Source organism: Seriola dumerili, unplaced genomic scaffold (genome assembly GCF_002260705.1).
Source record: "Seriola dumerili isolate Sdu_G_001 unplaced genomic scaffold, Sdu_1.0 BDQW01000105.1, whole genome shotgun sequence".
Taxonomy (NCBI): Eukaryota; Metazoa; Chordata; class Actinopteri; order Carangiformes; family Carangidae; genus Seriola; species Seriola dumerili.
The window spans coordinates 2,856,407-2,879,097 of record NW_019174360.1 but is presented as its reverse complement, the minus strand read 5'-3'; positions in this window follow the sequence as shown (position 1 = coordinate 2,879,097).

Below are 22,691 nucleotides of genomic sequence, written 5' to 3'. Positions count from 1 at the left end.
GCCTTCCTTTGTATTCTTCTGCCAGATTGCAACTTTAGTTTGGTTTAACACTGAATTGACTATGTAAAAAAGCACATCTATGTGAACTTGGAAGCAATATCCCATATATACAGGATCAAATGGGATGGCATTATTCAACAAATTACTAGTACATTATTTTCAATGGCTCTTCCCCTGTGTCCTGGAGGAATTTTAATAGGATTCTTTTATTTTTCTCAGCCGGGCCCCCGTGTGCAGTGTGTCTTTGTGAAAGGTTCAAAGTTTGTCCATCAGCTGTGTTTAAAAATAGCCAGTTTGCATGTTCAGTGAAACTAGTGCATAGTGCTGGCTTCAAGCATGCAAGCTACTTTGCCAGTAGGTATTATCATGTGTATGATATCAAATCTTTTTTTGTGGAATAGCCAAATTCTTGGAAGATTTTTAGAATAGTCCTTTGAGACCGGGATGCTTAAGTGTTTGGATGCCCACTAATATGGCCAGATGACAAGCAATTTCTTCCAAACTCCCTCCGCATTCTTACAGTATTTTCACCAAAAGAGCCCAAGTATAACTTATTGTTTTACTGCCTACCTGGATCTTAAAGGGAAAACGTGACTTTCATGAAGAACCAAACCAGCCTCTCCATTTGAATACTTTCAAAGAGTAGGACTGTGAGCACAGTCTTGAGTACACAATGATCAGAATTCACCAGGACAGAACGAACTCTGTGGCTCCATCTGTCTTGCCATTTGTATCAAGACTGTAAATCCTTGTTCCCTTCTTTGTACCACGCAGTGAGGCTGTAAAAAGGCTGTGCTGCTGCTGCTTTATAGCTAGTTGTTTTTACTCTTCCTGAAAGTTGGTATCACTGCTGATTTCAGACTTCACACAGCTGTGAATTGACATTGAGCAAAGACGTTACATAAGTAGTGGATGTTAAATCATATCTATTGTCTGACACCTAAAGGAATGTTGACTTTATGCAACACAGAGGCTGCAGATCTGTTTAGCTGATTATTAGCAGCTATTGGTGGGATAGGATGTTCAGATGCTCATGTGGCCAGAAGGTGCGTGGGCTGGGCCCACACAGCCATCATGTGCTTAATTTGAGAACTAGACATGGCAGATTGACTTGGGTCAAGGGCAGAACCAAAGTACCTTAGCTGCACCAGCTCTGTTATAACTCGAGGCCCAAACAAGCCCTTGGTTATAGACACACATATTCTCATGCTCTTGTGCAGGAACTCACCCGTGTGCACGCTCAAGTAAAGGTAGCACACGCACAAGCTCCCACTAAGCGCGCACCCTGCTGTGATCCTTCATGGCTCAACTCTCTCTGTGAGTTCTGTCACGTCGGCGTGTTGAAGTGTTGCTGCAGGAAGCATGAAAGGGGAATCACCAGTCGTCTTGCAGTAAATGTGACAGAGCTGTACACAAACTCACACACTCACACTCGTGCACACACAGTGAAGCTCACACTCAGCTGTAAGAGAGAGATGGCACGTTGTTAAACCCTTGTGGTGCTGTACTGAGCCCCAACGCATCAACAACTCGTATTGTTCCAGTTCCTACTCTAGATAGATCAGTGTACTAGTTGGCTGGGGGGCTTATAGGTGGAACATCACTATATGTTAATTCAACAGAGCATACAGTATATGAAATGTAAATCTATTCATATATCCACTTTGAGGTCAAGAATAACACATGGTCCAAACATGGTCAAATTTAAATAAATCAAGTCTAAGTACTCAAATACCCTGTAAAATATTCATTTACTGTGTAAGTTACAATTGCAGAATGTAAGGCTACCTCAGTGCGTGTATTTATCAAGCACCTCAGAGCAGCAACTGTCCCCAGAAATCTCTGACTGACATATTTGGGCCGACCTTTAGGACTAGAAGTTAAACTTTATTGAATTAGAAAATGACTCCGTGTTTGGGAAATATGTGGGAGAGCTAGAGAGGAGTCCTCAGAGTCGCAGGAATACAGCATTCTCTGGGAGGAGAAATGTTTTGGGAACATTTGAGTTTATTAAAAGATTTTGTTTTAAACATAACTGAGTAGTTTTCTGGGACTGACCTTGTGCAGAATGCAAATGAGTACACAAGCTGTCCCAGAAGAAACCCCATCCTTTCTAGATTTGCAATTTTTAGCTACAAATGCAGCTTTGGAACTGTGAGGATTTGGGTCTGTCACAACCAACAACTCTGGCACTGATAAATGCATCTTTGATCAGTCTTGTGAGCAGATGTGCTCATATTGTACACACCTCTTCCAAGACATGGTGGCATTACAGAAATGACACATTTGTAGGGCAAATAAGTGAACAGAGGATGTAGTGGAGGAGGAATTGGACAGTGAAGTTGTGAAATTGTTTTAAAAAGCATTGTAATTGGATAGAGCTGAACAGAACATTTTCCTGCAGACAAAATGCCAGCTGTTCTAAATTGCATTTATTTTTTTATGCCATGCAACTGCCGCTGTTTGCCAATGTTTTTTAAATGGGGATCTGCACTAAATTTGCACATCAAAGTCTATTTACAGGGGTTGTGGAGCACTACAGCAAATGTGAAAAACAGTTGTAGAAAGTCTTTCGTGTCTCCAGAGAGAGCTGTGTGAAGTCTGATAAATGTCCTCAAGCGATATCACTTGAGTCACCAGGTCAAATTTTGAAACTTGAAATGCACAAACTCCAAATGTCAGAGGAACGACATCATCATAATTCCTACTTCTTTTTTTTTTTTTTTTTTGCTTGGAGGGTCATAAATGTGACATCTCACACTCTCTCTTAGGTGTAGTCCGTCACTCAGCTTGAAGTGTGTTAAGGAAGGTTTCTGAATAACTACTCTGAGGTAGCGTTGTAGTGCTAGTGGTGACTTGAAGCATCAATAGGTCTGTGAAACCGTCAGTCCCACAAAAAGAATATATGAGCTCAGTGTTGATTTAAAGCTGTACGCGTACAATCTATAGCATGTGGCCATAGTACAGGCTGATGTCACTTGAACATGTCAGGTTGGTGAGTTCTGTTTAGATGTCCTCCTCCGTCCTTCCACTCACAAACTAGTTCCAAAGTGTCCCCAAGCGCTGCGAGTCCTGGCAGAGATTAATCTGTGTTTATGTGTGTGTGTGTGTGTGTGTGTGTGTGTGTGTGTGTCTAAGTGTGTCTGCTGAAGTTAACGCTGTCTGTCTCTGAAACAACCTCTGGTCCCATGAGTAACCGAACTGACACACACACACACACACACACACACGAATACACAAATATTCTTAAGGCATGAGTAACCAGGGTTGGAAGCAGCAGGAGATGACCTTGCGTCTAAAACTGAATGCCCCTCTTCACAAATGATTTGTGTCCAAAAGCCACACTCGTCCTTCCTTACACCCATGATTCTTCTTCAGGCTTCTTCGAGTAGACTCAACTTTGACTTGGACTTCCTTTACACTCTTTCTTCTTGAAATTTCTCCACAGAGACATGTTGTGTAACACTTGGCTTTGGTCACAAAAGGGTCTCAAATCAGGAATATTTTGCAGCGTAGGTTCTTTTGTTTTCCTGGAATGTGGTTGATAATGAGTTGATGGCGGTGACTTATCAGGCCTCAGTTCTGTAATCAGGACTGACGGCTTATTTTTATGCTGCGGGGCTGCAGGCACTATGTTCTCAGGTTGTCCATCCATACGTCTGACCTATTCTCGTGAACGTGATATCTCGGTAACGCCCCGAGGGAACTTCTTCAGATTTGGCACAAACATTCACTTTAACTCAAGGGTGAACTGATTAAAACTTGGTGGTCAAAGGTCAAAGGTCATGATCAGGAAGAAGAGATATAGTCCGTATTTCTTGCAACTTGGTTGGTTGGCGGAGGCATACAACAGTGAGGCGGTAATATATACTGACCTCAATTTCCCTGAGGAGCCACAAAGGCTGATGGCTGAACGGCTTCCATACAGGCAATAATTTGTATGTATATGTTTGACATCGATAATTGTTATAAGTACACTGTAGATGTGCAGTATGATGTCCACGGCTATTAACGTGCTCTGTGCAATGAAGATGGGCGCTCATGCACTCAAGTCACCGTAATGGACTGAAACAGTGACTGATAGTCCCTTCAAGGCTGAATTCTCTCCAATGTAAAGATGCAATCTGGAAGGCGAACTGAGCGATAGTTATTTATATTTTCCAGGATATCATTTTTACAGTGGTACAAGACAATGGCGTAACCTTCAAAGACATAACTGACTGCAATTTTCCCATTACTGTCTATCTTCTTTTGTCTTGGGATTTTTATTCTTCCTCTGCACTTACAGTCTAATGGTTTACCCAGCTGATGCTATGCCTCTCTCCTCTCAGTAAGCCAAAATAAATCCCTGCTTTCCTGACATGCTCCAGCATTTGAGCAGAATGTGCATAGACATCCCTCAGCAGATATTACTGATCAGAGGTTGGAGAGACACTGATCTAAATATCTTCACCGCTGGTGGTGGCGGTTTGAAAACTCCTGGCCCCTTTCCTTCCAGCTCAGTGTAAAGCATCAGTTACGCTGCATTTTGGCTAATCTATTGCTATCCTGTTGCACAACATGTTTTTTTGTTTGTTTTTTTTGCATCCCGAGCTTATCTAAGCTGTAATGCCTTTCTAAAATGCAGAAACACTCACTGTAATTCACATTTTCAATCATATTACCAGCTTAAATCAAAAAGAGAACAGAAACCTTACTACCTACTACCTAGAGTGCAATATCCACCTGACTTGTTGAGTGTGTGTTTGACATTGTGGGAAGATGTTGGGTGATGTTGTACAGGGGCTGTTGTGATCTGAAAAAAGTCCTCCTTGCCTAAAAGCACACCGCACAAAAACATAGCAATTGGGCTTAATTGAGCACAACATTGCCATCAATATCGGCTCTCAGTAGACTTCAAAATCTCTCCCACAGATAAAAGCTGAAAGAAAAAAAATCTCTTCATTAGCAGCTCTACTCAGAAAAGCTTCTTCCCCTCGTTTCTTTTGGTGCCCTTTTAGTACAAAATGATCATATATCAGGATCTAGTTTGACAGATCAGCTGCTTTAATGTAAGTTAAATTAAGGCAGTCATGTTCAAGGTTTTTACTATCTTAAGATCTAAGTTTAGAAACTCTTACTTACAAAAATCTACTCCTACAATTTGATATACTTGTGGGGGTATTTTCCACTAAAAATGGATAACTGTGTGGCAAGTTGGCACATAGGCAGCGGAGCTGACAAATTAAACATGAAGTAGCAGGTTCAATCCACAGCGCTGACCGCAGGGTGTTATCCAGCTGTGAGATGTCACACACTGCCTGGCAAGTACTTCATCTGCGATGCCCACCATCAAAGTGGTAGCTGACAAGCCCTGATTAAGGCACTGGAATGTGCTAACGGTGCTGCGCTGTGGGTAAACCTGCTCTAACCAGTGCAATGAAAATATTATATCCGTGTTTTTACTGAGTGTGTACAGCAGGAAAACATAAAAGTTCGAATTTCGGCAGCCGATTTTGATTTAGCTTTAGTCTTTTTACGAAGATGACATGTTTTTTTTGTCACACTTTTATTGTTGCTGTTTTATCATTGTGAATCACTGGGTTTCGCTGGAGGCAAACAGCCAAGACGTTCAACAACATCAGCAAAGTCATATTCCTTTAGCAAACATATAGTTGGAGCAGATTTGGGCAGCCAACATTATTCCTGGGCTCATTTGAACCCCTAGCATATCAAGAGGAAATATAGCTAATGGGAAGTCATATTAGCAGTACATCCATATCCACAGCCCTTGGTGATGTTAGATTGGCTAGGCTCAACTTTTTTATACTTTTTAGGCTTTTTGTGTTGCTACCGCTCATTTAATTTTCAGTGGGATGCTGTTAGCCCGGGAATCAGTTATCTTTTTCCCTCCAGCAAATTTTGCTGACAAGACTGGAAAACAGAATTGATAATACTCAAATGTGAGATGCAAGATAAGCAGTTCATTCAACTTCTGAGGAAAGACGAGGTAGTTCTGTTTTACTGATGTGCGATGTGTAGCAAACAATCAATCAGTGTGAGTTTCAGACTGCACTGTTTCATCATGGTCTTTGTTTTTAAACGTTAGTCTTTATTCAGCTTTAGTCTTGTTTTCTCATCAATGAGAATTTTCACATGGCAATTTGCAACATTTGTAACCGTCCTCCATTACAACACATTCATCACAGTGTTCATTTACGTAATTGACACTGGAAACATAAAAACAAAAACAGATTCGCATTTCTGCATCTACCAAACGAACGATATCAAGACTTCAAGTCTAAGAATCTAATGTCTTTAGCATGCAACGGGTTGAAGAGAGTCAAGCGAGGACAGCAGGAGTAATGCTCTTAATGTTTGTTTGTTGTGTTTGCTTTGTGTTGCCAGAGCCTGAAAAATGAGCAGTCGGGATTCTATTAAGCCAAATCAAATTGGCTGTAATAAAATTTGTGTGACGTATGTTTTAATAATGATTAAGAGGGGTTATGATGGATGACTGATGCAGAAGTAGTCACGTTGGATTGATGCTACATTTTGGGACGTCTCATGATTCAAAAAGCATGAAAGCAATTCTTTACATTTCCTGGTGGCGCTTGACAATGGAGCCTGCGAAAAACACTCAGACATCTATTCACAACCGTAATTCATCCGAAATGGAAACCGAAACGGATCTCAAAACAGCATTCATCATTTTAAGAAAGCACACGGTGACATACGTGGAAGTATATTTATGCTCGCTGGTATTATACTCAGTGGTGGAATGAAGATGCTTTATTCAGAGGAGCTCTCTGTGCTCTTGTCAAGCCTAATTTGTTCTCCTGCAATGGATCTGTGCATACCAGAGTGACACGACAACCTCTGCCAGCCAGAGATAAACTCATAACAGAGACGTGGAACGAGTGTGTCCACAGGAGTGAACAGGTGGTAGGAATCACCTGACGTATGATAATGCACACTGGCAATGTTTCTGTCGTACGCTGTCTGAATTTATTGTAGGAGTCCTTTTTGGTAAAAATACAAACATGACTTAATTCTTTAGGTTTGTGTTTCATGCTCCTTGTGAGACTAAAAAGAAATATAAAAATGTCTCCTCTAGTCAGAGTGTAAAGCTTTTGTTTCTCACAGGTAGCCATGGTAATTGAAAAAGCTTTAGCCCGAATTCTCTGGCGCTTTAATATTTATCATCAGGTAATCAAATTGGTTTTACCGCTTGATTAGCTTCACCTGCTGAATTATGAACACAAAAGGCTGCTTCATCTCTTAGCTGAAAATCTTACATCAAATGGCAATGATTAAATCTTGCTTATCCATTACCAAGATTAAGCAAATGCAAGGCCTTTAAAGATGCAACCACTTGCAAAATGTAGTTTCCTCTGAGATCGTAGCTCTTCTAAGAGAGGCCTTGGTTTATGGTGCACAAAGAACCTCATGGATATATGACAAGACTCGGTTCAATAAAAGAGAAACTGGGAGTACCAAAGAGGGCGAAGGGGATGGGAGAAAAATAAGGTCTGATATTGAACAAAGGGTTAATAAAAAGAGCTGTCTTCATTGATTTGCAGAATATTTTCTCAAGCATGATGTCTGCTACTCTAAAGGTCAGATGAGAAAAAGATGAACGTGCAACCTGGAACATCTTCCCCAACTCAAAGCTAGACAGGATATTATTGATTTGAGGCAAAAGGTGGAGAATACACCAGTGAACATGAGCTTGGATCTTAATCTAGTAAAGGTTTAGACATTGAAATGGGCAGCCTTCTATTCAGTGTCATCCTGTCATTTTCTCAACTTACTATCACTTTTTGAGAAAAACTCAGGACCCACAACAGAGTCAGTGATGGCAGGCGAGGAGTCGTAACTCAATTGTTCAAACGAAGGCAAACAAACCAGGCAGACAATGGCACCAGGAGGTGGTCGGCAAACAGTCAGGAACAGGAATCAGACAGATAAGCAAACTAAGGTGTGGAGAGCTCGGCAAGGAACACAAAGACAATCTGATAACTGGTGAGTGGAAACAGGGAGGTATATACACAGAAGGATGATTAGGTAAATGGGAACAGGTGTGCGGGGGGGGGGGGCTGCCAGCAGGGTGGGAGACTGGGCACAAGGGCATGGCTGCGTCTGAAATGACACGGGTAAGCGGAGTCACTTCCGAGACCTTTTTGAGGATCCCACTCGATGCTACATAGCAAATGTATTTTGAGGAAGACATTTTATGTAGACAATCAATAACGGTTACATTAAGTTCTATCACTATAGGCTTCCACTTGTGTTTTATTTATTATTTAATGTTTATGAGCTGCCCTTCCAATTGGGAAATAAAGTGCAAATCTTCTTCATCACTTCAGCTTTGCCTTCTCAGACACATAGGTAATATGAGGTGGTAAAACAATGATGACTGACTGCTCTGCTCTTGCCAGTCTAGTGTGGAAAGCCAGGAAGTAGTAGCTAGCTTGTCTTACAGCAGAGTCCATGCTAACTCCCAACCAGCCACATGGAGGCATTGGAACAGACTGTCAAACACAATATTTGTTTATTTTCACCTTTATTACGTCTTCATGTTGATCACGCTAGCAAGCATGATTAGCGTTCCTTTGGAGTCATGTTTCACTTTCCTTTCAGCTCTGTTTTGGTCTCCATTGAAATGTATGGCTCTGTAGCAGCTAATTGCTCCACTGTTCACCAGAGTTGTTGTTAACTTTGTCTGTCTGTTTTTTGGTTCGGCGGCGTATAGTCAATTTACTACAGATTTGATTTGATATCTTTCTTGCTGAAAACAGCTGCCTGCTGCGGATGCAAACAGGGATGATGAGAGCAGTAGGACTGACGCACAACTTAAGACCAAAAACACTGAGCTGATAGATGCTGATGCAAAGCTGAGGGGGACTGCAGGTTTGGGTGATAATCCTCTGTGCGCTCATCACTAGGAGTGACACCTTTCACATTTCACATAGTCATTTCAACCAGTGCTGATATAAGAAATATTGATCAGTGCAGCTTTAATAAGAAGGGGATCAGCAATGGCATACATCTCAAAGTGCAATCCTGGGGTAGATGACTTATTTTCAGTCTTCTAGTGAAGCCATTCTAGACTATGTATCACATGATTTCATTTAAGAAAGCTGGAATGGCATTTTGAAAAGGATCCTGTTTGTTAAAGCACCTAGTGCACATTTGAATTTTGGTTCCATTAGAGATCCATTAAAGGGTGTAGCCTGCATGAAGGAGAAATTTAGAAATAAGTGACATGTCACAACTTCATTTAACATTACTCACTGTCCACTCTGCTGTCTGGAGATCAGCAGCTAATAGGTCCCATATGAATGGTCAGTCCATAATTACACTCCTCCATCCTCATTTTTTTCTTCCCCTGACCCTCCAAATGTGTCTCTGTAGCAAGGCAAATGTCACTAAATGCCAGACCAGGCTTACCATTCCAAAAGCCAAATGTTATTTCATCTGTTCTGTCAATTTCCACTCAGCCTGACCAGCTGTCCTCTGGGTTGGCTCTTTTTAACCTCAGTGACAGGAATATGAGATTGACCCTTTTGTCCTGCTTCAGTATGTCAGACATGACCAATAGCAGCCGAGGAGGTGGCGCAAAACGGTGGGGAAACAAGGGAAAACATACTAACGGTGCACATGCAATACATTTTCAGTTAGGAGGACCCCTTCAAATATTTTTATTCGATTTTTTTCAAACGAAAATTTTCCATTACGGATCAGCAAGTTGTCACATTGCATTGTCACATGTTCTCACCAACTCCAGACACTTCTCCACGTTCCAGCCCTCAATTATCTGTGTCTCACTTTCAGTCAAGTCAGTTACAAGATGCACTCGAGACGAGACAGCTTGTTATTGCTTTTAAAGAGCAACCTTTTGTTCATTACAAGACTGATTCAACAAAAACACGGTCGACATATCTTACAAATTCTTTTACAAATACCGCAGAGCTATAAACAGTTTGTCACAGTTTGTTTGTCACAGTTTGTCAGTCTGGCGTCTTACAGTTTAAAACTTTTGGATTCGAAGTTCGTGACTGTTTTCACGTCTGGAGTCGTCCATTGAGTGATGGCATCAGGAGGACAATGAACTTTTGTTGTGTTAATTAAAGCTTTATGAAATGAAGCAGATGAATAAGCAAACCCCAAGCCTCAGTCAGGATTGTAGTTGGAATAAGAATATTGCTTCCACATAATTAGGTTTAATATTGTACTTAGAGGAGTGAATCCGGCTTTATGAGAATTCAAATCCAAACAAAGCATCACAATCAAATATTGAAACAAAGACAATATTGCCAAGGAGTATAAAAAAAGATAAATCCTATCCATGGTAAAAAAACAAAAAAACAGAACAGTTGTGGGTGAAAGATTATGGGTGAGATGCCCCTTCAGAAAGGAGAAGACTACTCTGAGAGCAGATAGCTATATTGCATGCCCTGTTAGTTAGCTATGAAGTGAAAATGAGCATCCTGCTCTGTGGGATTCAGCCTGACAAGGATGTGCAAATGGAGTGAATCTCTTCAAGTATACCCTGGGCAACAGTTCCCTCGCTTTCTCCAATCTCTCCCTCTCCCCCTCTCCCACAGTGACACTCAACATCTGTAGCCACTGTGACACAATCTGCAAGTAATCCATAACCATAAATCTGATGACATCTCATCGGGGAGGTGGGGGGGGGGGACTTTACATCCCCACCAACACAGGAGCAATATCACCGTCCACTAGCCAAGCATCTCCAGCACCTCCAGAACCTTGAAATTAGAACAACCGAGCAGCAGATATCATCTCCAGACACTTTTTTTTTTCTTTTTCTTTGCCATCCTCTCTGACACACATTCACATTCACAGACACATACTGTACTGGTATTTATCACTTTGGCGGCTAATACATAAGGCTAATTTGGCGTTTTATTAAAAATCCGATACAGGCAGTCGATGTTGTTTGCCACCAATATTATAAAGGTTCCTCCGTGACCACAGCTCATGAATATATCACTGTCCAGTGAAATCAATTCCAGCATGACGAAGGGATGTTTTCCACAGCTGCTTTAGAGGTTACTGTCTCTTATCCTGAAATGAAACATGCCTCATCCTGCCTTAAAGAGACTGTGCAACATTTGAAAGAAGAAATTACACAAATGAAAAGTTGAATTCACAAGGAACAAAATGCACCATCGCTCAATTCCAGACACTCAGAGCTTTTGTAGCCACAGCCTCTCTTGGTCTGGTATGACCAGTAGCTTGTTGTAGCTAATGTTTGCAAATTTGACCTCATGTTTTGTTTTTCTACTTAAGCTACTACAAGGCTACAATTTAGCATTTAGCATTGGTCTGTCTGCAAGTGAATTTGCCCTAAATTGGCATTTAGTTTGAGTTTAGCAATAGTATGAGATGACATTTTTGCCTTTGCTCTAATAGTCCCATTAGTGTGCCATGTCAATTCACAAGCATCAGCTGAAGCATGGTGGTGGCTTTTCTACTCCCAAAAGAACAAAATAATTAGAGGGAATGTTGAATATTTTTAACTTTAGGCCGATAGAAAATTTTTGTATTACACAAAATGAAAAAATGGCTGTTGCCAGATTTGACAAAATAATATTAATACTAGTCCTGAATGCTCCATAAGCCTACTTGTTAAATGCTAATGTGCTCAGCAGTGAGGTGAATCACATTAAGCAGTAACAGTGAAAGCTTTAGTTTTATGCCATTTTCCTTATTCTCCTTTCCACTTTCATGCATTAATGCAGCTTTAATGTATTTGAAACCACATGCGAAGATTGACTATTGATTCCATCAGCCATATTTTTAATCTACATTCTTTTAGTCATGTTACTTTCTCACTGCTCCACACAGTGCATTGTACTGTAAAGTCCATTAATCAAGTAAAAATATCTGGCAAGTACAGAGAGTTCTTTTCTCTATAAAACTCCCACTCTTATATTTCCCATTGTCCAGTAATGTCTTTTAAGTCTCCATGATAGCATCAAGTTCAAGCCGTATCTTGCTCCAAGGCTATCTTCATAGTAAATAGTCTGCGATAACCATCCTTATTATGTCTGATGCTGCCAAGTTGTCACCATCTATGAAATAACACCACTATTAGCAGCTAATGGTGAGCTCTACAGAAGACAGATTCCAAGTAAAGACACTATTAATTCTCCAAGGGTTATATACAATAAGTGTGTGTGTGTGTGTGTGTGTGTGTGTGTGTGTGTGTGTGTGTGTGTAGCTATACAGTATGAGATTGTATAATGGTGCCATTTAATCACAATTGAGGTCACGAGAGGACTCTTGAGCAACACACAGCATTGTGCTAAAGACATCACATCAGTTCAAAGGATTAGCATAAGCATAGATGGATGGCTTGGAGTGGCAGTGTAATTAGAGCTTGTTATGGCAATTTATGACGGTGTAACAAAATATCTCAGGGAAGCTGCCAGACTATGATGGTTAATATTTCATTGTCAAAACACTGGGTGATGTGGAGGAATTGCAAAAAAAAAGCAAGAAGTGAAGTTGGCTGTAAATGTGGTCTTGTTATATTCCCAAGACCTTGGGTTTGGGAATGCACATTTAGAATGCTTATATATGAGTGTTATAATGAGGTGTTATTAATGAGTCATTTCCCTGGTGTACTAATGTGATTTATAGTATTAGGTAGAAACCTAACCTGTGAAATCATCTTGTATGTTGTGGTAATAGGAGAGTAGGTGATTATATTAAAACACATGCTGGTTTGTTAAGAGATGGCTCTCAGGGAGCTGTGCTGTTTTTGGGGCATAAACATTAGATGATGACAGCTTTTGGACTCGTGTGGAGCTCTGAAAGGGTTTTTCATCAGAGCAAAATATCACTAACAATCTGCTGCCGAGAAGAGAGGCACTAATTACTAGTTCTAGGCCTCAGTGTGTCATGATAGGAATTTCTAAAGGGACTGTGTGGTACAAGAATTTCAAGACAGATTGTTTGATCGCTTGTTAATGCGAAATCTCGGCAGATCGGAGTATTAGTTAGACAGATATTTGACTGAAGCAAAGCTGCTCTGGAGGCAGGAGTTATGTTTTTGCTTTATATAAAACTAAAACAGGCTAGCATTCCTCAGCTGTCTTGTACAGCCTTACAGGTATGTTGCTTCAGTGGACTAATCAGATAATTCATTCCATGGTTGTATGTTTCTCCTTGCAGTGTTAGTGTCGTTTTATCTCTAAATTCCATTATATCACCTTCAAAGCTCACTTAAAACTTTTGATTAATTGATTAGTGGATTGAGACAGCTGATTAACTATTTTGATAATTGATCAATCAAAGCCATGTTTCACCAAACATAATATCTTAATATCATTCCCAGTCGCTTAGGAAATTGTGATGGGGATTTAATTTTAAATCAGATTTTTTTAGACCAAAGATTGATCAGTTAATCAGGAAATTATCTGCAGATTAATTGATAACGTGAGTAATTACTAGTTGCAGCCCTGGATGGATTAAAGCTGTTGGACAACATTAGCCAGTATTGAACTTGAAGCTGCAGATTGATTTTTTTAGGGGGCATTTGGGGGACAGTGTAATAATCAGAAAACACTGAGATGTTTTTTTTATGGCTATTGTGGTAGTAAAATATTGCAGGAGGTATCCAACAAATACTGACGTATAGGTGCCTCTTTAATAGATTTAAAGTGACCACTTTCTGGTGCACTAAGACAGACAGAAACCATGCCAATATTTTCCACAGTTAGAAACTCAACTAGAAACCATAACCCGAACCACTGAGTTGAATCAGCGCCTCTTCAGGTCTCAGCAAAACAATGAACTCCTCTGCGTCCATGAAATGTGTAGAACTAATACTCTAATCTTCAGAGTGTCATTCTTTTGTTCGCACCGACATTGCTCTTTTCACTTTGGCAGTAAAGGAATTCCCTGTTTTTGAATTTTGAATACAGCTCCAGTTCTCAGCATGGTGTCTGAACTGCTGCGCCTCGTCTATTAGCTCTGAAAATGGAGGATGCTCTGAATAATTTGGCTCCAGGTACCATGCACAAGAGGTGCAAGCAGCCAGGGAGATGAATTGGCTCTTTGTTGACTGGTTCAATGATCGCCCCAAATGTTTTATCGAGTAAAATGTTTTGACCAATGATTTATGAACCATAAATATGTATTGAACACATTGTTTGATGAATAGGTTAACAATGTTTAGACTCAGCTGAGGATTTTCACTCTGTATAGCATGATATCATTGGGGAGTCAGAATGAAGGGGGAAAAAATAAATTGGAAAAGCAGAATTAGAAGTAGATTTATTACTATGCATCAATACAAAGTGATCTGGGGCTGTGGGTGTTTTTAAATGCGGGAAAAAAAAAAAAAAAAAGGATTATGTTTGGCCTGTATGCAGCATTTCGATTGGCTTGAAAATGCCCAGCAGACTGAAATTAAATCAAACATCCACAAATAAAAGATGGTTTTGGTTCAAGTAAACAGGGACCAACAAATAGAGTACTCCCAGATAAACAAAGTGCACTCCTCTAGTTTGGCTATTTGGAATGAGACACTTTTTTTTTGACAAAATATCAAGGCAGATGGGTGCTAACTTCAAGATTTATCTAATTCTAAAACCCTCAACAACAAACTCACTGAACAAGGACTGTTCTTGGTTATAATCAAGTCAAACTAACGAAAGTAAAGAGAAAAAAATGCATCAGAAAATACAGAGTTAATGAACGTCTGCTTCACAGCCAAGAGGGAGGGTCATCTATCTGAATGTGATTGGTGAGGCTTTTCAGCAGCACCGCACCACTTGGCCAAAACACATGGCCGTTCTATTTTTAGCACACATGGTGTCAATAATTCATGAATCACAAGATGTACCTGTAAACGATCATCGGCAAAGCTGCTGCTTCTCACTCACGGTAGTCATCAAATGTCAAGAAGGTAATCAATAGCAGCACTCATACTGGATGATAGTTCTCATGTGGAAACAGACCTCAAGGTGCTTCGCAAAGAACGATAAAATGAGAAAAAGACAATCACAGAGACAATCTGGACTGTCCCCAAAAATAAAGTCCCTCTCAATTACTGTGTAGCAAAGCACAAAGACAATTAAATATAAAATAATACATTTTTCTTCTTCTCTTTAGACTATGTGTGGAAACGGCATATACATGGTTTGTACTCATTGTTTATACATCTAGCCCCAGGATGGCAAGGACAAACAGAAATTGTACTTTCAGATGTTTTTCTCTAACGTCCAAAGCTTGTTGCAGGAGGCTTCAGGGCTATACCAGCAATTTATTTTTTTCATTTTCATAAAGTTGAAGGGAGTCCAAGATATCCCAACTTTTAGCCCTAAAATGTGGGTCAACGCTGGATCCTACATTTCCCAGAATGCAATTCGTTAGCAGCTGTCATTCGGTTCCACCCAGCCTCCTAAAGGCTCTCTTCTTGAACAGCTGCCCAGAAAGATAACACCATGACAGTGGTTGACCAGAGGAGCCAAAAGGCCACACTAGAAAATAACACAAGCTGTTGATCAGACTTACCATTTCAGGCTGGTGTCATGACAACAATATCAAACTGTATATTTTGATTAATTGCAGAGCAGCTGACCAGCAGCACATCAAGTTATAAATATTAAATATTCTATTCAGGGTTTTTTTTTATGACCAAATCCTGCTGGTTTAATACTCAGTAATCACGGCTGCAGATCCTTTCAAATACACTGGAAGTCGTGACTGTAAAGAGAAAGCTACAGCGCACTTGTCTGAGCCGCTCTGACTCGCTCACGTGTCACCTCTTGAGACACAGTGAGGTGAGCATGAAAATAGCTTTTGTGTCACTGCCACTGAGTTGTGTGCATCGAGGACAGAGCATCACGCAGTTTGAGCACTTACCAAAGCGCCCTGCTGTCATGCTAATGATTTTTTTTTTTAAACATGTATCACATCAGATTTGAGTTAAATGATCGAGGGTCGAGTCTCTGTAGGTGGTGCTGTTTTCTTTGTGTAGTCAGTGTCTTCTTTTTTATTTAAGACAAACCTTAGTATAAAAAGTGTCCATTGCTGTGGACATTACAGGTTCACTACAATCTGTGTGCAGACTTAAGGCCAACTGTACTTTCTTTAGTCCTGAGCTGAGTTTGAAATGGGTGGATAACAAGTGCTTTTGTTTTCCAGCCTGTCACTATCTCACTAGATTATTATTTGTTATTGAGTGTATTTTAAAACAGTCATTAGACATTTTTTCTTTTTAATTGCTTAAATACAGGGGGCAATTTTAAAGTGCTATTCTTACAATTTGTTCTGACCTACTGTTTCTTCCTTTGGTTTTTTGCAACTTGAAGCCTTGAACATACAAAAAAGGAGAAGTGGTGATTTTTAAATTAAATTAGCAACTTTGAAGCTTCAGTAATTTACTTACTTGCCCAAAGTAGTCACACACAACTTCATGAGATGTGATGTGTGTGTGTGTGTGTGTGTGTTCTTCACAGGATAATACATGGTCATTTAAAGGTACATCCTGTGATCGGTTTATAAAACAGCAAATCTTAATCACTGGAAATCACTGTGGTGTTGAGATGATCAGAGTGTTTATTCATGTGAACATGTCCTGGACAGTACACAGCAGGTACTGTGTCAACCACATTAAATGAGGATCAACTCAGTGGAAATGCAGTATAAACACAGTATAAAATTGCGGAGCACGGATGTTGTGTGGGTGTGCTTTGAATTTTAATTAATTCTGGCATTCAGTTGGCTGTTAAAGTGGATGTCACCTTTTCTACATAGTGGCCGTCCTGTATGTTATTTTGATGTCCAAATTGCAACTGATGCGTTCTTGGTCAACGTTGCTTTTTGGAAGGATACATTTTCAACATGAACCTTTTATCTTTTCTTGTTTCTTTCATTTTCTTTTTTCAGAATTGTGTCTTTATATAGCACTAATTGAATTTTTTTTTTCTGCAATTCAATTTTCCTTCCCTCCATCCTGTGGTCTGTGACCTGAAAATTGATCAATGGGGATGTTTGAATCCCTAAAATGCGTCTCAGCGGGCAGGAAGGAGAGAGTGTGGATCTACAGGAAACAGAAACAGCTTGACTGTGGTAATAATAACGCTGCACGACTGTAATGCTAACTGAGGAAAGAATAACAGCACCAGCGACAGCTCTATATTTAATCATGAAAACACTATTGCAACTTTTATTTTCAAAAACCAAAACTCGTTTCTTTTCTTCCCCTCTTCTTATTTCCTGTTCCAAGTGCATCTTGGCTCACTCAGAAAATATATACAGTTATAAAGCTGCACAGTTGCAGTTATAATTGTTAGCTCTATATATATAATATCAACCTAGACTTACTGCACCAACAGCCATCCAAAAGCCAATGAGGTGATAGATTTGTATTTATAGCTGCTTTATTCCTCCCTCATGTCCCATCATGTCTCTCATATTTACATATATTAGTTGCATGTTATCTCTGTCACTCATAATCTGTGATTCTTCCATGACGCTGCAGTGGCTCTCATATTAGTAGTAGTGCAGCAGCCGTCATCGGGTGCTAAGTGTCTTACTTAGCAAGTCATCAGTAGCTGCCCTCTCCTCACTATGACAGAGTGAGGAGTGAGCCAGGAGGTCTCATTGGGTGAAAAAACTTCTTCCGTCTTTACATGAGTAGCTTTGAGTGAGGCAGAAATGCGGGTGAGGGAGGCAGGGAGCCACAACAGCTAGGTGTAGAGCAGAGAGCTGCAACAATATCTGAATCGTGCAATCGAATGTCAGAACTGAAATAAACGTAAATTGCTCAGTTTGAAACAATATTGATTTCAGTTTTATTTCTTTGCAGTGTTTTATTTTTTTAATGCTGCACATGCTTGTCTAACATGCATGCATAACAAACAGCTAATAGAGGACGTGCTGTAAGAGTACAACTATCATGACAGTGAGAGGTCTAATAGCTGAGTTTAGAACATGCAGAGCAGTGTTACCTGTAAAAGAAGGATTAGACTATTTAAATATGGACTTAAATATCATGTAGTCATCCTCTGTGGGTGGTGGTAGTGGTGGTGGTGGTGGTGGTGGTGGTGGTGCTGAGAGAAAAAAGTGACGGACAAACCACTCGATATAAAATCTTCTGTAATATGCGTCATCGACACGGATTAAAAGTAAACTACTCAGCGGGGGGGCCGGAGCCATTACTGAAATGATGAAAGGCAGAGGAGGACTGGCTTGTCAGCAAGGGAGAGTGTGCACTTTTTACCTCCGGACTTCATTAAAAGGAGATTCACTGGGATTAGCTTGGAACACCACTGCTGCCAGGATGGTGGGCAGGAGTGCAGGGACTCTGCGGTGCATGTGTGGCTGCACGTGTGTGCATGACAATGTGTATGCACAGGCTCGAAGGTGTGCACGCACGCATCAGCCCATGCATAAATGCTTTCTTTTGGCGTGCGTGTGTTGTGTATCTGTTCACACGCTTCTTGCTCATGCTGTGGTTGCAGAGTGATTATAATGAGGTGGCCTCTCACTCCCCTCACCTTGCTGGTCTAAGATGAAAGACGTGTTTCTTTGATGAGGGCTGATGGAGCATGAGATATTCCTTATCTCCCCTTGCGGCCTTGGGATTAGCATTGATAACTGACAAGTTTTTTTTAAAGTTTTAATTAGTGGCGGCAATTCAGCAAAAGCTAAGGTGTGGCAAGGTCGCCTATCGGCCGGTAAACATTCATCACCCACGTACAGAGAGCAAAGGAAGAGGCGGTGTAACAGTCTTTTATTGATATGTGACAAGCAGCATTATGTAATAATAGAGCTGTCCAGTGCTTTCCATTCTCCAGCTGTCCACCACAGACTCCAGTCACCTTAGATCCACACCCACCTGCACACCAGCGTCTCATTTCCACATCAAGCCACACCTGTCCACGCCTTTCTACATCAACCCCAGTGTGTGTATTTATATATACTGTCCAATCTGCCAGATTGTCTGTTATGTCACTCTAGCCTTCATTCTGTTCTGCCTGCATGTTTTAGCTTGTGGCCTCTCTCTCTGTTTCCTTTTGGGCTTGTTTGCCTTTGCTGATAACCTTCCTGTCACAGAACTGCTCAGTTCTAACAGTGCGTTCACACATACAGATCTATAATAATTGGCAGTGTCTGGCCTGTCATGAATCTGTACTTCTCAGGGTGTGTTGTTTTCTGATGTATCTGCCGCCACCAGACACATCAACAAATGTCGGAGATTTGTTTCCACGTGAATGTCAGACGGATGAAACAAGGGAAATAAAGTTAGATTATTAAGAATACTGCCTTACCTTAAATGAACTCCACTGCATTTAATCCAGTCGCAGGCAATTAATCATTCAGGGGTTACTGGCAAGGTCTCAAATTGGCAAACTCTCTGATAGTTTCCAGTTCATCAAGACGTGGACGTTTTTCAGCTGCTTGGTCCATATTAGCATGCGATAAGCTAATCTTTCAGCAGAACTCCCGGTGGTCCTCAGGTAGCACTCTGAGCATCGAGGGAGCAGCTCAGGTACTCAGTGTTCCTCCCGCTCCACTAGCTAATGCTAATTAGCATTACGCAGTGACCCAGTGACCGAGCACCAGCAGCTCCTGACACACAAACCGTCATTTGATAACAGGACAAAGGGTGACTGTAAAAAAAATGATTAGTTTCATGTAAAACATTGATTTCTCCAAATTAGGTGAGTGAATATACACCAGTTTATAGACAGCTCTTGTCTTTCTCCTGGCTCTTATCTGGTGTCCTCAGATGTAATCTCGATGGAGAGCTGACAGGCTGGATGGCTAATTTCCTGACTGGGAAGCCTCGATACGTCCATGTGGAAAACACAATGTCAGAGTCGCTCCGTCAGTGCCCGCCCTGCAGGGCAGTGCACTAACGTCTTAATTCTAGTTTGGGAATACAAGGTTTGGCTAAATTTCCTACATGTAAACAACTCAGTGGTCTGACTTGGGACTTGGAAAGGAGTTGTTATTACATGTGTGATGCTCTGTCTGACCCCTTTTTGTTTTGTTTATGTGTCAACCATGTAATCCACTGTTCATTGGTCCTTTGTCTCTGAACAGTGTTTCGATCACACATGAGGACATGTTTTTTTGCACATATTACTTCACCTACTGGTCGATATTATATATATATATTATATATTCAAAGCTGGTAATAAAGGTGTTAGAATTACCTTGGTCTTTCTATTAACATTAATCCCTGTATGTCAGTTATTTCACTCTCAAGCCGAGGTTGGACTAAACTGTCAAACTGCCATTCTCTCATCCTGACAATTGTTCACCAGGATGGAGATAGAGGATAGATGAGAGAGGTGTTTCATATTAAACTTTCACTTCTCAGGGACATTTCCAATTGTAAATGTATTATTTTATATATATATTACTTTGAGATAAAATGCAATATTATCATTAATACAATGAATTATATCTCATGTAAATAAATAACCAAATATTTCTAGTTTGTTACCTCCACCAATTAAGGCATGTTTTCACCCGTGTCTGTCCATCAGTTGGTTGGTTGGTTTGTTTGTCGGCAGGATTGTGTAAAGATTACTAAACCGATCTGCACTGACTTGGTGGAGGGCTGAACTCATTGAATGTGGAGCCGTTCCAGATCATTTGCTATGAATTCAGATTTTTTTTCTCTGAACTCTGGATGTTTTATGTTGTTTGACACTGGCATTGGCAGTTTGAATGTGGTTTCACTTGGTGAGTTTTTCAGGTGTTTGGTCTTAAACCAAACTGCTCGACCAGTTGAAATGTTGACCTGATGATGGCACGAGATAATGAGGAAACAGACTGTGGAAATAATAGATGTATTTATGTAAAATCAGGGTGGTTGATCACATCTTCATGAAAAGAACAAAGGGGCCTTTAGCTCATACTGAATACATAACGCTGATTAACTAAACCATATATAATGTATATGGGAGTTTTACTTGTCTTGCTTGATAAATATAGCATACAATAAAAATGTGTTAATATTAAAGCTTTTTATCTGAGTAAGGCAAATGACACCACCATAGCATGTGCTGCAGGCTGAATTTGTTCCAAGGTTGGCATCAGGCATTATTTACTGGTTAGAGAAAACAGCAGGACAATAAATAATTTCACAAGCCAGTTGATCTCTGTGCAGATCCTTTCTGTAGGCCAAAACACAGTGTTAGCTTTCATAGTTTCTGGGTCAATACATGCTACGGAGAGGAAAAAAAAAATTACAAATGTTTTGATTCTGTAATCATTTCAAACCTTTACATGCAATAATTCTGATAACATACCTAACTTACTTGGTTTGGATGTTTATTTGTGCTGCAAATAATGTAGAATTATTGAAAGTCTGACTTTGAAAATTGAAATTACAGATAAATTTAACTTTCCAGTTATCCTGTGCACCTGAGCTAGCGTAACTACAGTTTCTGCACACATCACACATGCACATTCTGTGCAGTGCAGGGTTTGTGTACAGTGGGCAATCTGTTGGAGGTGGTCTCGATCGGTCTTCGATATAATGCCTCAGGGTGAGTTGGCTAATATTCCAAAGAAGAGATCATACGATCAAAGAGTTCATCCTGCATGCCTGGGGAGTAAGTTCATAGTCAGTCAACTCAAAGGCACCAGGTCAGCTGACAGGCAGAGTGGTCATGTATATACGATACTGCATCTGATACTTGTCTTTGATTTTATAATGAGACAGTTTGGGCACATAAGATTATTCATAGTTGGTGGGTGGACCTACTTATTAACATTATGAGCAATGCAAATGACTGCAGATCAAATAACACACATATGGGATGTTAACATACATTTTATGGGAACTGCGTGACCAATTATTGCAAGGAATGAGTGTGTAAAAGTAAATTTATTACAACAGTAACTGCTGGTAGTACTACTTTTAATCCTTTTGGAGCTCTGCTTTCACAACACACTCTCACTCCCAAGTTCAAGTTCAGGGCCCCTTTGGTGTTCATAAACGTAATCTGGTCACAATAATATCTTTACAAAACATATTCTCTATTGTAGTTTGTATGGAAACTTTGTTTTTAGGAGACAACACCCCTATAAACAACAACAGTATTTTATAGTGACCTGCATTTTGCTAAGGTTCATTAGCTACCATATGCTACTGGTCATACCAGACCAAGAAAGAATGTATCAACACATACTCAATGTATTGACATGGGGAAGAGAGCGTTTCATTGCTCAGCCATTCATTCAAGGTCACCTCTAGTCACAGATACATAGGCTATCTGCCATGAATACCCACTTATTTCTGCACTCAGTGAGAGTTTTAATAATGTCTCAGTATGTTCCACCTTATATGCAAAAGTAAAAATGAATCGTGAGAAGATTTCTTTTTTTTTTTTGAAAAGTTGAGACTGCATGTGAATGAGCTGGAAGGAAAGAAATATTGAAAAGGTCTTCCTCAAGTTCTCACCTCCTCTATTTATGCTGCAGCAGCTCCATGTGCCAGTTTCCTGAAAGGCAGTGAGGTGTTATAGTAGATTCCTCCAGTCATGAGAACAACTTTGTGAGAAAAAATAAAAGCTGCTAGTTCATCACAGATGTATACCCTGAAGCCCACAGCAGGGCCACTAATGGCCTGAAAGAAAGCTCTGATCTGAATCTCCCTTTTTCTTTCTCTGTATCTCTATCTTTTCTTAGAATGCTGCCTCTAA